This window comes from Pinus tabuliformis, chromosome 3_1 (assembly GCF_031772625.1).
Source record: "Pinus tabuliformis cultivar Carrire ecotype Pingquan chromosome 3_1, CPIR1, whole genome shotgun sequence".
Taxonomy (NCBI): domain Eukaryota; kingdom Viridiplantae; phylum Streptophyta; class Pinopsida; order Pinales; family Pinaceae; genus Pinus; species Pinus tabuliformis.
In genome coordinates this window covers 540,557,096-540,575,365 of record NC_142301.1, presented here as the reverse complement: position 1 = coordinate 540,575,365, position 18,270 = coordinate 540,557,096, and the positions used below count along the sequence as shown (strand labels likewise).

Below are 18,270 nucleotides of genomic sequence, written 5' to 3'. Positions count from 1 at the left end.
AATGATATTCAAGAAAAAATCTCTCTGCATAGTGGTTCCGCTAGACCCAGCCGAAGGAGCACGTTATACCGAGCCAGTGTGCAATGAGGACAATGACGATGAACTGGATTGTATTTACCAAATCACTGCGCAGGATCAGGACCAAGTGAATCCAACCACAGATGGATGAATCTCATGGGACCGTGACAGTTCTTACACATCGAACTTAGATGAAGAGATTAAGCGGTGGCAGAACTGATTGCATGAGGTAATGACACTAAATTGTAATATGATGATTATATCGCTACACCGTGCAACAATGGAAGAAAAGGAGTGGCCAACTAATGAGGATGCCATGAAGGTGGAGGCACCAGTCGACCAACGCGAAACGACGAATCTGAGACAAAGGCCACAGGATGCCCCCGCAGAGACACCATGCGCGACGATTGTCCACGAATGGAGTACATGCCCAAAGATTCGGCGAAAGTGGCATGAATGTCAGAGGCAGGTATGTGTAAGGGTTAGAGGGCAATCTCGTTCACTAGCAGCCCATGACAAAGTTAGCAAGGGAACAAGGGGAAGTTTGCTCAGCATTCGCTCAAGAAAACGACCCACTGGGAAGTTGTAGATACCACAGGTTCAATGGGCCTATAACAGAAGTGAGGCACAGATGATAGTGTCAATAAGTAAATGGGTAGTGTTGGAAATAATACTAAGAGGGGGGGTGAATCAGTATTATCAAGTCAATTATTTTTCATTTCATAATCAGATTTGCATACGCTACTTCAGTTAATGAAAACAGCGTATATACGCAACTACAGTTAAGGAAACTCGCGTATAACTTGCAGACTTATAATTTAATTTATTCTTCAAATGTTGATCATTAATCTGTGTGTCAAAACCATATAACCAGTAACCAGGAATAGTAAAACAGAACAGACAGTCACACACAAGAACACAAGATATAAGGTGGAAACCCAATGTGGGTGAAAACCACCTGCTGCAATTCATCTCTATCTTCTTTCTATTAGAAACTTATCTTACAATGGATCTGTACCGGTGTGGTCTTATACCAGTACGCAAGCTTCTACCTGCAGAAGGATACAACCTTCTCTCGTTCTCCAACCTCTCCTAGAAGGGAGCTACAACCCCCTTAGCTCTTGTACTAGCTGATGTACTAGTACATAGGTGCTAACCTATAGAATGCTACAACATTCTCTTTTCTTCTAGGGATCACGTTTCATAAATTTTTAGATTGGATCCATCAATGATAATAATCAACCATCAAACACATCTGCATCAACCAATATCTTTTTCTTCAATCAAAAATTGAATCAAAAAATTACTTCTCTGAATGCTGTAACCAGACTACATTAACAGTAACCAGAAACCAATCCTAAACCCAGAACACTGCAGCAATAAACAAAAATAGCTTAAAACATATTTCATGAGATGTACGCTACTTCTATATGTATAACATATGTACATACACTTCTATATTAAGACCAACTAGCGTATATGCAACTTTGACTTACTTTACCCGCGTGTATATGCGCCTCTGCTGTGCCGAACCTGTGTACATATCTATAAAAGATAATTTACCCTTTTCACTTATTCAGACATGAGTTATACCCAGATTATCAGATTTATAGATCAAGTCATGCACCAAATATAACAGATCAAAATCACACAATGATACTACTATTAAAGCCTTAATATCTTGACCCAACAATAGAACTTATCCTTCTTCTTGCACTCAGGTTCCTCCTTGGTTCAGATCTAGCTATGCACCATAACCCAAAACTAGATCCTCCTCTTCATAAGATATTCAATGCTTGAGTGAATGCCTTTGCCTAATGATCTCCTTCCCTTTTATAGTCTTAGGCCTTGCTCAATACCACAGTCCAAAACCATAAAGAATCAATACCATGGACCCAATATCTAGGTTCAACACTTCGGATGAGATACCATGGCCCAAAACCATAGGTCCAAATACCAAGGACTAAATACCACGGATAAAAAATGAGTTTTGCCACATGTACGTGCTTTTCCTTGCATGAAAGTGCGTTCATATGTATACGCACATTTTGAATGTCTATCCTGCATGTATACGCGACTTGGTTAAGCGGAACCTGTGTATATATTTTTTTCCTTCATTCTAATAGCTTGAACTATGATCCGTCATTTGAGTGAGTGTTGGGCTGCCAAATTAGCATACATTTTCACTCCATTTTCACCTCTATCCTCATTTTGTCACCTCATTTCATCACACTATCATTACATAACCCTATATTTCCATTACCATATGGGTTTATATTTTCATTTTCCAAAGTTATTAATTTCATGTATTTAAAGTGAATTTTTGATTAGAAATTAGAAAAATAACATGTATTTGTTTATACCTAAAGGTGGAATGAGTTTGGTGACATGTGTAGGTGATTTGGAAGGTTCCAAGATACTCTTATGTGGCCTCCAAGACTCAAATTCGAATTCTCTTGAAGATTTGAAGGAAATTTGGGATAGGGGTCAAGCATATCTCATGGAGAAAATGATGGATAAAGGAATATGTGTCTCATATTGGTTGTAACCATATGAGGGATTAGTGGATCCCCATTAATGAGTTAGTTGTTTAAATTTTTGTATAAATAGGAGCACCTCCTCCATTCCAAAAAGAGGACTCTTGGAGCATGTATCCAACTTATGATGGAATAGAATAAAGCTTCATTTTACATAAATTTCCATTCTATAGTTTTAGATATAAATTGTCTTAATGTAGTATATGAATTTATGGAATAGTTTGTCACTTTGTTCTTAAGAGAATTGAGCTCACTCTAAAAGGATCAAAGAAACATTTTATTTCATAATAGATCTTATTTCATTTAATTGCCTAGATGTTTGAGGATTTTTTTGTGATTGATGAATGGGTTTTAAATTAAAATCTTATCAGCATATGAGGGAACAACTAAGGGTCTAAGTTAGGCTCTCCTTCTATTTGATTTGCATGATAATTGAAATTCATTCTTTCGCTTTTAAATTTCTAGTTATTTCATTTCTTATGCTTATGAATGAATCTTAGTTTATTTTGGATCAGTATACGAGGGGAAAATCAAGAGACTAAGTTCGTCTCTCTCTCTATTTGAATATGAACAACAATTAAAATTCATTCTCTTGTCTTTATTTCAAGTTTCTAGTTTTATGCAATCAATGATTTCTTTTCGATCTATAATACTATAGGGAAGGACAACCAGGACCTTCTCAATTAGGAGCCTATTTCCTTGCATATTATATTGAATTAGAAATCATTTAGTCAAACATAGAGTGAGTTGCCTACTCCTACATATATTTTGTTGGCATCAACACAAGCTTACGAGTATCCCTGGTTGATAATTTAATGAAATCAATTTAAGCAATTAAATTGCCCAACATTTTGGCATCGCTGCCAGGGATGGTGCTAAGGGATTAGGCATTAGGAATTTAATTTAGTACCAATATTTTTCTTTGGAAAAACTAACTCATGTAGAAAGGATGTCTTGGTGACAATGAGATTTTAGTAACATGGGGAAGTACACATAGTGGTTAGTTTTGAACCTCATTTTTAGCTGCATATATAAATCATGATAAATAGGATGCATATATTTCAATCAATATTTTCACTATAAGGGTGTTGAACTAATCCATCCATTTATGGACAGGAGATCTAGAATGATGTTCAAGAATTTAAAGGAGAGTCAAGAGAATGAGGACTACATTGAAGATTGGTTTCAAAAGGTGACTAGGCCACAACATTTTTTCATTCTTCAACGAATCCTAACATTTAATCCAAATTTGCAATTGATCTCTCATATCCTTGTAAACATTTAGGTATATTTTTCAAATTTGGATGTCAGCATACTAGAGACTTTAATCCATAAATGGCTTCATTGGAAATACTCCTACACTTGAAAATAAAAATAAAATTCTCTTTCTCAAAAGGGAATAGGATAGAATAGGAAAATAAAACCAAGCTTGGAAAGTTTTTTAAATTTTTTTGATTTTAAAATTTGATTTCATTTATTTCTTGGAAATTTTGGTGGTGCAGTAAGAGCCACCTCATTCACTAACCATTGGTAGGAATATCTACAATCAAAGAGATCTTTGTGAAGAAGGAAAATAAGTGGAGTTTAGAAAGTTAAAATTTGAGGTTTGAAATCAAATTCTTCTTATATTTCTTTTCAAATTTCAGATTTCAATCACATAATGAATTCATAAGTATGCTCTCCTCCTGCGCTTTTTGTGATCTGGAGGATCAGAAAAAAGATTTCATGTTAGTATATCTTTTATTAAAAAAAATTCAATATTTGTTTTTTAAAAATAATAAAAATAAATAAAAACACAAAAACGAAAATGAGAATAAAGTAAACAAATAAAAATTCATGGAAGCCAAGGAAATAAATTGCTACAAATGTTATGTGTGATTTTGAAAAAATGAAAGATAGTTGTGCATTGTCCTGATTTAAAAAAGAAAAAAACGAATTTCACCTGGCAGTTAACTGAGCAGAGGCCAAATTCGCAGAGGTTAAAAACGTCATTTTTAAAATGAATTTTGTGACCAAATGAAAATGAATCTGAAAAATCTAAAACATGGGTTTTTCTCAGAACGGGGTGAATTATGTTAGGAGTGAAATTTTGCCAAAATTCGTAACCATTTGAGAGATTTGCAGGGTTCTCTGGAGTGTTATTTGTGAGGTTGCATGAAAAAAATGGTTTTTCAATTAAATGTAGCCAGCAAACAAGGACATAACTATCCATTGGCTCAGCCACAGAGCCATGGCTAGCCACTCAGTACTGTTGCCAAGATGCAAAGAAAAAATCAATTAATAAATTTAAAAAAAAATTGATAAAAAAAAATTAATAACTAAATAACAAAAAAAAAATCTTACTACAAAGATGAGATTTTCTCCATGCTTACAACTTGCAACAAAAAAATATATAAAAAAATTTCTCAAGCTTTTATAGAATAAAAATTGGTTAAAGAATCCACTTTTTAGGAAAAAATGATGAGTTCAAAATATATGAAAAATAATTTGGCAAATATTTTGGAATTTCATTTTCCTAAGAATTTTGGAAATGATGAATTCAAAAGATATGAAAAATGATTTGGCAAATATTTTTGAATCATATTTCCTAAAAATCTTGGATTTAGATTGACCACTTGTCAAGTTGTTTCAATTTTCATTTTAGAATCATTAAAATTTTCAAAATTCCATTGAAATCATAAATGTGACTTGTGATTTATTGGTAAGTCATTGAAATTACATAATAGAGGTCATGAGGTCAAATCTTGTAGGGATTGGTATTTGTTAATTATTCTTTAATTTTGACACAACATTAATTAAACAACAATTTTGCCACCACATGGCAACATAACATTGACCAATATTGCACATTCACTACCACATCATGAGTCAACATGTCACAACATCCATTTTCCATGTCACCCACTGCCACATCACTATTACATAGTCACCTTCCATCTACCAGCTCATTTTCCAACACTGAAAATGGATAAAGAAGAAGAACGATAAGGGTGCTTCATCTATAGGATTATTGGTTTACAAATTGCCTTGAAGAGAAGTCTATAGATGGAAGATTAAATGCGAGTATGATCATGCATTTTCGTTTCATAAATTATTTTTATATGATCATGTTTCTTTGAGTCTTGTAGAAGAAACCAATGACATAAAAAACTGGAAAGTTTTATGTCATGGCTCAGCCAAAGAAGATAGATAATATTTTTAGATGCAGGAAGGGTGCAATCCTACAACTAAGAAACCTTATGACAATCTTCACTGTTTCACCCAAATTTCAAATAAGCACAACTTTCTCATACAACATCGAATTTCAACGATTCAAGCATCATTGGAAAGATCTCAGCGAGATCTACACAATGAGAAAGCTTTCAAAAGAGTTTGAAACAATTCAAGAATGAAGAAATTGCTGACAAGACATAATAGGTAAAATAAGGCACTGGTTTCGAGACAAGTAAAAATTCTTTTGGTTTTTCTTTCATGAATTTGTTTCATTAGTACCAATTCTCAGTTTGTTTTTGTAAATGTCATAAATAGAGAGATTGATCACCTCTCTATTATGATAAACTTACATTTCATTATAGAAAAAGTACTAAGTTTTTGCAAGTTCGAAGAAGATAAACAAATGACTAGAAGCAAATAGTGTCTTTTAAAGACCCCATTTCAAGCATGAGGACATGCTTTTGGATAAGTCAAGGGGGAGAATGTCATCATATCCATCATATCAGCCTCTCAAATATGACATTTCTTTCACAATAAAATGATCAAAGAAGCAACAAAGATGAAACATTCATAAGAAAATGATCAAAGCAGCAACAAAGATGAAACATCAATGCATGAGCACATGATGTCAAATCAGATCCATCACTTGTAAGCCTTTCAGATGTTAGTGTCTCCATTGCATCCATGATTCTTCATTTCCCTTTGTATTCGCCATTATATTTCTTCTCCTTTTCAGTAAATAAAAACTTCATTGCATTCCCACTTCCTTAGTTAATAAATTTTCCATTCCATTTTCCTTTTCATGTTTTCAAATAAAACCTTAATCCATTGTTCATTTTCCTTCATAGTCATTTTCCTGCCACACTTTCACTAACCTGCAGCCCATGAATAAATTCATTCAGCTCCGTTACAAAGCTGAGTCACCCCATTTTCCTTTTCTTTCAAATAAACCTTGCTTCAATGCAAATTTTCCATCTGTGGTCCTTCGTAATCATTATTTCATACTCGTGTTAGATGATGGAGGATTCCTTAAGGCCTCCCTTCTAACAAGTCTTAGCCTATCGGCATCAACACATTATCTAGGTTCAAGGCTAGAGTCGTTAGTAGTACCTTGAGGCTTGTATGCCTTAATGATAGGCTCTCTCGCCAACAATCATGGGAATACACCAATGTCCCTTGATCGTTGGATCTTGCAAGTGGCTCGACATCAGCTCATCTCCTCGCACTTTGCAAGATGTACTTAGGTACCTTGGCACTCATTAACATTAATGGTGAGTTTGCCTCACATTGGTTAACGACATTCATCAATGGTCGGTAATCCAATGACTTCTTTCCATGTTCGACATCAACACATTTATTCACATGGAAAGAATTTTGCCATGATATGGAATGACATGAAGACTATATGGTTCAGTAGCAGATACAGCAATAACAAAGGATCCACATTTACAATTTCATCTATCATGTATGCAACCAAGACATAGATCACATTATTGTATTCTTCATTCCATGATTCAGCAGCAGGAGCTACACTTTTTCTACATATACACAGTTTGTCCACTTAGGTAAGTAAAAGTATGTTATTTTCTAGCTTTTTATCATACAATTCCTTTAATACTAAAATTATAATTTTTGGAAAATGTTTCACCATGTTCATTCACATTCACATTCACCATGTTCATATACACATTCATACTCCATTATCACCTTCCATATGTCATATATATCCTTTCTACACATATCATCCTAACCAACATACTTTCCCCAAACAATTACTATTACATTATGATTCAAACATTGCATGTTTTATAAATAATGATCGAAGAATGAATGGTTTATTAAATGTGTTCAAAGTCTTTTGATGCAACATAAAAACAATGAATGTATTGTTACACAAGAGCCAATACTAATCAAATTTTGGTTGTCACACAAGAACCAACTAAAATAATATGTTGCAATCAAATGTTTTTCAAGAAAGAAGACTTTGCAAAAAGGAACAAAGTTGTCAAAAAGAAAATCATGTGAAGTTAAAAAATCAATATCATCCAAAATTCATGTAAAAACAAGACAATTTAAAAGATCAAATCATGATCAATGTAATAGATTGCATGAGGACATGCAATAACTTAAGTTGGGGGGTATGTTGGGCCACCAAATTAGCATACATTTTCACTCCAATTTCACCTTTATCCCTATTTTGTCACCTCATTTCATCACATTATCATTACATAACCCTATATTTCCATTACCATATGGGTTTATATTTTCATTTTCCAAAGTTATTAATTTCAAGTATTTAAAGTGAATTTTTTATTAGAAGTTAGAAAAATAACATGTATTTGCTTATACCTAAAGGTGGAATGAGTTTGGTGACATGTGTAGGTGATTTGGAAGGTTCCAAGATACTCTTATGTGGCCTCCAAGACTCGAATTCGAATTCTCTTGAAGATTTGAAGGAGATTTAGGATAGGGGTCAAGAATATCTCATGGAGAAAAATCATGGATAAAGGAATATGTGTCTCATATTGGTTGTAACCATATGAGGGATTAGGGGATACCCATTAATGAGTTAGTTGCTTAATTTTTTGTATAAATAGGAGCACCTTCTCCATTCCAAAAAGAGGACTCTTGGAGCATGTATCCAACTTATGATGGAATAGAATAAAGCTCCATTTTACATAAATTTCCATTCTATAGTTTTAGATATAAATTGTCTTAATGTAGTATATGAATTTATGGAACAGTTTGTCACTTTGTTCTTAAGAGAATTGAGCTCACTCTAAAAGGATCAAAGAAACATTTTATTTCATAATAGATCTTATTTCATTTAATTGCCTAGATGTTTGAGGATTTTTTTGTGATTGATGAATGGGTTTTAAATTAAAATCTTATCAGCATATGAGGGAACAACCAAGGGTCTAAGTTAGGCTCTCCTTCTATTTGATTTGCATGATAATTGAAATTCATTCTTTTGCTTTCAAGTTTCAAGTTATTTCATTTCTTATGCTTATGAATGAATCTTAGTTTAGTTTGGATCAATATACGAGGGGACAATCAAGAGACTAAGTTAATCTCTCTCTCTATTTGAATCTAAACAATAATTAAAATTCATTCTCTTGTCTTTATTTCAAGTTTCTAGTTTTATGTAATCAATGATTTCTTTTCGATATGCAATACTATAGGGAAGGACAACCAGGACCTCTTCAATTAGGAGCCTCTTCCCTTGCATATTATATTGAATCAGAAATCATTTAGTTAAACATAAAGTTAGCTGCCTACTCCTGCATATATTTTTCTGGCATCAACACAAGCTTACGAGTATCCCTGGTTGATAATTTAATGAAAGCAATTTAAGCAATTAAATTGCCCAACAGTGAGTTTCCATCAAGGACAACACCTATGTCGTAGTGCAAAACATGTGTCATAATGCCAACAATCTCCCCCTTTGGACTTGATGGCAACCCCAAGTCACTCAAATTCATTCTCCCCCTTTGTCATCAAAGGCAAAGGGTTATGCTCCCCCTGAGTACATAAATCTCTGCTTTGCTATGTTGTCCATGCTCCCCCTGACAGTAGGCAAGGTCTGCAAGAAGATGTTCTACAAGAAGAAACATGACTTTATACATCATGAATGACCTTCCTATCATCAAAGACTCATACATACATCCATCTCCCAACCAAGTGGGGATATACCAATAGTTTACACATGATGAAACAAGAATATTACATCATTCATCCTAGGCATAGTGGGGAAACCAACATAGGCTGTTACATGACCTTGATAATAAAAGAAATACATGATATAGAGACTAAATATTTAAGACAAGACTATGATAGTCAATAGCAGCATCTGTCAATCATCATCAAAACCAGCAACCATGATCTCCCTTTGCACTTGTTCCACCTGACAGAAAAATGAACCAAAAATCTTCTAAGATAATGCCAACAATGCAATATTAGAAGTATATGCTCCCCCTGAACCTGTGCCAAATGGTCTTTGTCAAATCCATATCAGACTCTTTTCATCCTGAGTTTGGCCCCACTATTTGTCTTCAAGCCAACGTATATGCGACTATACCCACAGAAACCGGCGTATGTACACGGATACGCTTCATGAAACTCACGTACAACCACTGTTCTCTGAAACGGATAATTTCAACAGCAAGATCGTGCATCAACTACTCCCATCTTCTGTCTGAGGTATTCAAATTTCTCCCTGGGCAGTGGTTTGGTGAATATATCAGCAACTTGTTCCTTGGAGGGGACATACTCCAATTTGATTTTTTATTCAAGCAATTGTTCTCGGAGAAAATGATATTCGATAGGTATGTTCTTGGTCTTTGAATGCATGACTGGATTCTTTGAAATAATAATTGCACTTGTATTATCACAAAAAATGAAGATAGGTGGAGTACAAGTGATTTGAATGTCTTGCAATGTTTGCATCATCCAAAGGAGTTCTGCTTCAACTATAGATAATGCAATTGAACTTTGTTTCTTGCTGAACCAGGATACTAATCTGGAACTCATAAAGAATGCACCACCACTAGTGTTTTTTCTATCATCCATGCTTCCTACCCAATCTGCATCTGTATATGCATGAAGTGTGAGATCTATATCTCTAAGATACCATAAGCCATAATTTTGAGTTCCTTGAAGATACTTGAAAATTCTTTTGACTACCTGAAGATGAGTTTCCTTTCGATTTGCCTGAAATATTTTGACTATTCCAACTGCATGCATGATGTCTGGTCAGGTACCTATTAGATAGAGAAGACTTCCAATCAATGATCTGTAGGTTGGTTGATGCACTGCTACTGATTCATCATTTTCATTGAGGCTACATCCTATTACTATAGGGGTGCATACCGGTTTCGAATTCTCCATCCCATATTTCTTCAAGATCTGCTTGAGGTACTTGGTTTGTGATAGAAAGATACCATCTTTGTTTTGTTGGACTTGTAAACCAAGAAAATATGTGAGCTCACCAAGTAAGGACATTTCAAATTTTTTCTGCATTATCAAAGCGAAGTTTTGACTCATGGCTTCTTTATTGCTACCAAAGATGATATCATCAACATACACAACAAGTATTAGCAATTTATCATTTTCAATTTTTATACATAGATTGCTATCTATTAATCCTTTTGAAAAAACTTGATGATGGAGGTACTTATCCAAACGATAATACCAAGCCCTTGGAGCCTGTTTAAGGCCATAGAGAGCCTTTTTGAGTCTGTGTAGAAGTTTTGGATCATTCCCAAGGATGAATCCATATGGTTGCTCAATGTACACTTCTTCTTCTAAGTCTCCATTTAGAAGTGTAGATTTCACATCCATTTGATATACTTTGAACTCCTAAAAGCTAGAAAGAGCAAGGAACATTCTTATGGCATCAAGTCTAGCAACTAGTGCAAAAGTTTCTTCAAAGTCTATACCTTCTTGTTGAGCATACCCTTCACAAACAAGTCTGGCCTTGTTTCTTATAACATCTCCATTCTCATTCGGCTTGTCTTTGAATATCCATTTTGTCCCTATGACATTCTTATCATTTGGTCTAGGAACTAAATCCCAAGTGTTATTCCTTTCAATCTGATCAAGTTCTTCATTCATGGCCTTAACCTAGCATTCATCTTTGCATGCTTCACTTACATTTGATGGTTCAGTGGAGAAGATCAATGCTAGATAGCTTGAAGCTTCTGAAATAGTTTTTCTTGTTTGTACACCTGCATCTTTCTACCCCAAAATTTTAGTTTTTGGATGATTCTTCTGGACATACCTGGATGGAGTCTTTTCTTCTACCCTTATCTATTCTTCTGGTTCCTCATCGGTGTCTTCTTCATAATTAGTTTGATTTGATGTTGAATGATAGTCCTCATCATTTTCGAAATCTTCAAATTTTACCTACCTTGGAATGTTTCCTTCTTCATCAACCACTACATCAATACTTTCAACAATTTTTCTAAGTATTTTATTGTAACACTTATATCCTTTGCTTTGGGGAGAGTAACCAAGGAGAATGCCTTCATCTGCTCTAGGTTCAAACATGCCAAGGTTTTCATCAGTCCTTTTGATGTAGCATTTGCTTCCAAAATTTTTGAAGTATTTTACTGTAGGATTCTTACCATACCATAGTTCATGAGGAGTTTGAGTGCTATTCACCCAGATGTTTGTCTTGTTGAGAATAGTAACGACAGCAAATGAAGCTTCACCTTAGAAGGTTGTAGGGGTTCCAGACTCATCAAGCATAGCACGAGCCATTTGTTGAACCATTCTGTTCATCCTTTCTACTACTCCATTTTGTTGAGGAGTCATTGGAGTAGAGAATTCCCTTCTTATTCCATGTTCTTCACAAAAATCGAAAAATTCATCCGAGTTAAATTCTCCTCCTCCATCAGACCTGAGGCATTTGATTTTGCAATCTGATTCATTTTCAACCAAGGCTTTGAAAGCTTTGAACTTTTCAAAAGCTTTGTCTTCATGCTTCAGAAGTCCTATCCAACACACCCTAGAAAAATCGTCAATGAACAATATGAAGTATTCTTCTCCTCGTGGTGACCTTTTCCTGGATGGACCACATACATCTGTATGGACAAGTTCAAGTGGCTTACTTGGTGATCCTTCCTTGTCAGGGAAATTAGTTCTGGTTTGCTTACCAAACTGACATGATTTGCATATTGTATCATCTGGAATTTTGATGTCAGGGAGATCATGAACTGCCTGATATTTTCATGCTTTCCTTATCTGAGAGAAGCTTAGATGCCCCAATTTTCTGTGCCATAACCAATGTTCATCATTCTTGCTTAGATAGAATTTTTGTTGTCCTCCCTTGAGTATGTATAAATTATTTGGATTCTTATGCCTTTGATCACTATTTCTCCTGTATCAAGCTCATGAAAAATGCACCCATTTGATCGAAATATTACCTCATTTCCTTGATCACACATTTGACTGACACTCAATAGATTATGCTTTAAGCCATCAACATACATAACATTTCTAGCTTTGAAATTTTCTTTCAAAAGAAAAGAACCTTTACCCTTTATGAGTGCAGGGGTGTCATTTCCAAATGAGACCTTCCTTTCCTTTTCTAAGGCACCATATGACTGAAGATTTTCTTTATCACCTGTCATATGTTTCGAGCATCCACTGTCGATGTACCACTAATTCTCCTATCCTTCTGCATATAAGGCTATACCACATCTTTCTGGTTGTGGTTCTTTCTTCCTCCATGTTTTGGGACTCAATGAAGCTTTCTCCTTCTGAGTTGTTTGTCGAAACCTACTCCTGCATTCAGAATCTTCATGACCAAAGTTGTTACAAATAGAACATTCCATTTCATTTTCAAGAGCAGAAAAGTTATTGTAGGTTCTTTTCATGATTCCAGTCACACTCCTTTGATTTCATGCTTCTCTGGTCATGATGGTCTTGTAGGCAACACATTGAGCTGCTTTGTGTCAAAGTTTATGACAAGAGAAACATTGGCCATTGAAGAAATTCTTGTGATTATCAAACCTTCCATCCAGGCGATTGTAGTTTCCATAGACATTCATTCATGAGGCAAATTGAGAATGATTTACCTGTGGTTAGTTGTAGCTTCTATTCATTCTTGAAGTAGATTGTCCCTGATTTACTTGGTGATCTGCTTTATACCTTTGTTGTTGAGTGTTAACCCGTTCACTTCTCCTTGCTGCATCAAGATAAATTTTGGAGGTGGATGGCTTCTCTGCATGAGATGCTTCTTTAGTATATCCAAGACCTGTTTTGATTAGTGGAGAACGCTGCACTTTGATAATCTCATCTAAAGTTTCAGATCCTTTAGCAAGTCTAAGATTAAAAGATTTTTTTTCTCAATGTCTTTTCTAAGTCCCACAATTTCACATTCTAACTTTTCATTGTGTTTTTCCCTTTCAACAAGTTGGAATGTCAGAGTATCTATAATCATACTCTTTTCTTCTAAACAGATTTTAAGTTTAGAAATTTCTTCATAGAGATCATTTTCATCTAAAGCATCCAAGAAATCATCATCTTCAAAAGCCATCAAAGTCTATAATCATTACATTATTCATCTTCATCACTAGTTGAAAATCCATCACTATCTTCATGTGTATAATAGCTCTTCTTACTTAAATTCTATTTTATGTTCTATCTAACTGGTTCCTTACATTTATCAAGCTTATCTTTATGAGGACACTTGGCTGCATAGTGACCAACTCTTCCACAAGCAAAGCATTTGAAAGGTAGCTTACCTCTGAATTTTCCAGAACCCCGTTGAAGGTTCTTGACAAAGTTTGATTCTTCCTCTCCTTCTGACATATGTCCTGACTCATTGTAATCTCCTTTTCCTGAAGCTTTGAATGCGGCTTCTCTCCTATCTGATGGTCCCCCTTTTCTCATTTCGAAAGCAGTTAGGATTCCGTGCAGCTGTGACATGGTAATACTCGGTAGATTCTGTTTTTCTTCTATAGCAGAGACTTTTGATTCAAACTTAGAAGAAAAAGATCTTAGAACCTTTTCAACCAAAGTAACTTCTTTTATCTCTTCACCCAAGTTTTTCATACGATTAAAAATCCCATCTATATGTTAGTGTCAATCTTTACAGCCTTCCTCCAATGATCAAACATGCTCTTACAAAGTGATTTTAATGTGTCAAGGTCAAATTTTGTCATTTCAGTGAGTCTTAAAGCAAAATTTGGTCACTAGTCATTGGGTCTAGGGTTTGATTTTACCCTTGTCAAAGTTTTCCAAATGTCGGTCCATGTCACAGTTCAGCTGAGTGTACCATCATTCATAGAGTTTTCATTATCATGTCAAGCCCCACTGGGTCATTTTACACCTTTTTCATGCTTTAGTTGTGCCTAGGTAAGGTCATTTCCCTCTCCTAGGGTTTTGAAGGCAATTTCTCTTGGACGGCCAAATCATCGGCAAAACTTGTATCTGGATGTTCATACACCTTCCCCTATCCTTAAGGTACCTTATCAAACACTTCCCATCACTGAGATCCCCCAAATTCTTCATTTTCGCACAAACACTAGTTTCTTGCTACAACTTGGCAATTTTCAAGGTTGGACCTGTGTTTTGCCTTTTTGGACCCCTTACCCTCACTCAATTTCAGAGATTCCACTTTCCCCTACTTCCTAACATCCATCCCTACTTTCCAAAATTTCCTGAAGAATTTAGAAGCTCCCTATCCCCTTCATTTCACTTCATTTCGACAAATCCCTTGTTCCACACATCGGGGTAGGTTTCGCTCAAATGATGTTTTTGAGCAATAAAAGATGAATTTATGAAAAATGAGAGAGGTTTGTGTCTGAAACAGGCCAAAAAATAAAAAACTTCTTCACGTTTTACACAGGTGTCATGGTATTAGATAAATGTCAAAAATACAATTGCCTCAGGAGAATTGATGCACCTCGGAAGTGACCTTGGGAAAATCAAGTTTTCTCCTAGCTAAGTTGGTCAAATGACTTGATTGATGAGTCAAATGATAACTATACACAAATATATTTCCAATGAGCTATCATGAGGTCAATTTGGAGTTGAGGAAGGCATTCAAAAGTTGACTGTAACAGCACTTTGCCTTGAGGCAGCCTCACTGGGCACATTTTGACTAGTCTTGGTAGATTTGATTTTTGATAGGGAACATGAACTCGAAATTGAAAAGTTCTGATTGGGTTGGAAATTAGATTCAAATACCTTTCCAACGAGCTATCCTATGCCTAATTTTGACACCAGGAAGGCCTCCAAAAGTCACCTGGAAAAGAGCGCGACGCACAAAGGGACCGCAGCGCACTGGGAGAGATTTTCTAGTGTAAATTTACACTGGCGCGGCGCACATGGAAGGCGCGGTGCATATAGCCAGGAAAGCATGAAAATTATAAATTCACTCAAAAATCTCATAAATTCACATTGATACAAGTTTCAACAGGTGATGTTCAGGCAAATATTCCACTAAGGGGATGGAATTCATATGACTCGTTTTCATGGATTACCTCCGAAGAACAGTGTGTACAGAATGCTCAGATTGCTTCCCAAAATCTGATACAACATGGTTATGAGGAAAATAGAAGAAGGATAATCTCAAAATTCTCCAGGATTTGATATCTTAGATTAATGGGGAAGGCCAATCCCAGATCCCACAAGATGGCCATCTTCAAAAGGAGGCAAAGGGTTCAAGGAGGTTGCAGATAATGTGCATAAGATGGGTCTCAAGTTTGGCATTTATGTCAAGCGTGGAATTAGTACTCAAAGAAGTTAATGCTAATACTCCAATCATGGGATCCTAAGGTGTCCCTGATGAAGAAGGTGGGAAGATTTAGCATGCTAAAGACATTGGTCTAATCAATCAAACTTGCTACTGGATGCCTGCATGTTCATGAATGTTCAAACTAACCTAGGAGCTGGGAGGGCTTTCCTCAGATCATTATATACACAATATGTTGAATGGGGAGTTGATTTTGATCTTAAAAGAGCTTGATCATCCTATGGTGTACTCTCTCTCACCTGGAAGTGATGCTACACCACAAATGGCCATGCAAATAAACTCTTTTGTCAATATGTATCGAATAACAAATGATGATTGGGATAACTGGAGCGATGTAGAGTTCCACTTCGATGTGTCAAGAGATTTTGCTAAATCTAATTTGATAGGAGCAAATGGTTTAAGGGGGAAGTCTTGGCCAGATTTAGACATGCTTCCACCTGGATGGTTAACTGACCTTGGTGTAAAAGAAGGTCCACATCGCTTTAGCAACCTTAATTTGGATGAACAAATAACTCAGTTGACTCTATGGGGGATGGCAAAGTCTACACTCATGAGGAGGAGACCCACAGTGATTCACCAATAGAGGTACATGCACCCAGGAGGCCTCATAGAGCTGGCAAAACATCTGTGAAGACCAACAGGCTGCCCAAAGAAGCCTAAATGAAAGGACACCTATTCAGCAGGAGATAGAGGCTGATTGAGAGGTTTGGCTCGAGAGGATCCACATCCACTTAGAGAAGCTATTGGCAAAAGAAAACAAGGACAGGGACATGCTCAGGCACATGAAAAATCACTATTGGGCACGGAACAAGGTTTGCAAGGCACGAATAAGGAATTTGAAGGCAAACCTAAGGAAGGCATCAAAAGGGAAAAAGAGGCAAAAGAGCAAGATCGGCTTCGAATCTTGGCTGAGGCTTCCTTGGCACATCATAGCACCCCATAGAGAACCTCCAGCCCAAATTTCAAGGAATTTGGGGAATTTTTGGTCGCATGGTAATTTTTTGGGCAAAAAACAGGGATTTTCTCCCTGTGCGCCGCGCCACTGGCGCGACCCTAAAATTCTAGAGCTCCAAATGAGGAATGGTTTGAATTTTTGGATTCAGCATGGAAAATCATGACTACTGGTGTCTGAGAAAGAAATTTTGACAAGATCTGTGTCTCCTAAAGGTCAAAAAACACACAAAAATGGCCTCTCTGCCACTTTTTTGACACACAGAAAGCAGTCTTGGGAGAATGAAGATTTTTGGTGGAAAATAAGCATCAAATTAAAAAATTCTAGTTGGGTTGGAAGGTAGACAGGATAGGATTTCTAACAAGCCCACTTGGGCACATTTTGGACACCTTCAAGTGCCCCAAAACAAGCCCCAAAGTGGCATGACACACAGAGAATTTGGCGCGGTGCACAGAGAAAAAATTGCCAATTTTCTTCCATTTCGCGAAATTTCGGTTCGCAACTTCTCCAAGTGGGCCCGCTCATCTACACTTTGGTCTTTTGGCACCAAAGGCGGCATTTAAAGTGTTTTTTCTCTAGATTGGCTTCTATCCAAGTGGCGAAGGAAGGCAAACGGTCACCAAGGCCAAATGTCATGTTTGTAACACTGCACCTGTAGTTGATGGTTGGCTCTCCATCTCTATTTTGTAATGTTTCGAGTAACTCCCCAACCCTTGGGCGTTCTATCTCTTCCTTACACATTATATATATTGTATTCAAGCTATTTGCAAAGGGTTGGCTGGCTTGTAACTTTTGGGAGACTGTGGGAAAGAAACTTGGTTTCTTCACTGTGTATTTTTTGAAAGAGAATTAATGAAAGGCAGCAGCTCTGTTTCATGAGATTCTTGTCGTTGTGAGTGTAGCAAGTGTATTTGTTATGTGTTCATATGTATTTAGTTATGTTTCATAATTCATTTCATGCTCATTTCCAGTGAAATTTTCTGAGTGAGATTATGTAGAATCCAATTTTTATTGCTCTTCTTGTGGGAAAATTTCATGTTTCAGTGTTATTTCTTCTGTTGAAAAGGATTCATGTCACTATGCCCTTTTCACCTTCTTCAACAATCTATTCATGCCGCAGCACCTCAAACTTAATTGTTAGATTTTCCACCTACCTTGCCTCACGGAATAATCTGTGCCTTCTTATTCGATTCTCTGTTCTTTGCTGAGCGCCAGTCCCATAACATCCCAGAAGCTCGGTCATTTCATAAAATCTTTTTCCAAAATCCCTATTCAATTACTAGCCT

The 18,270-nt window shown here is 36.1% G+C and overlaps 1 pseudogene; it reads left to right on the top strand.

Moving 5' to 3' along the window:
• Window positions 1–298: 298 nt before the first annotated feature.
• LOC149188183 (alpha-galactosidase 1-like) lies at window positions 299–16,615 on the top strand (annotated as a pseudogene).
• The last annotated feature ends 1,655 nt before the right edge of the window (window positions 16,616–18,270 follow it).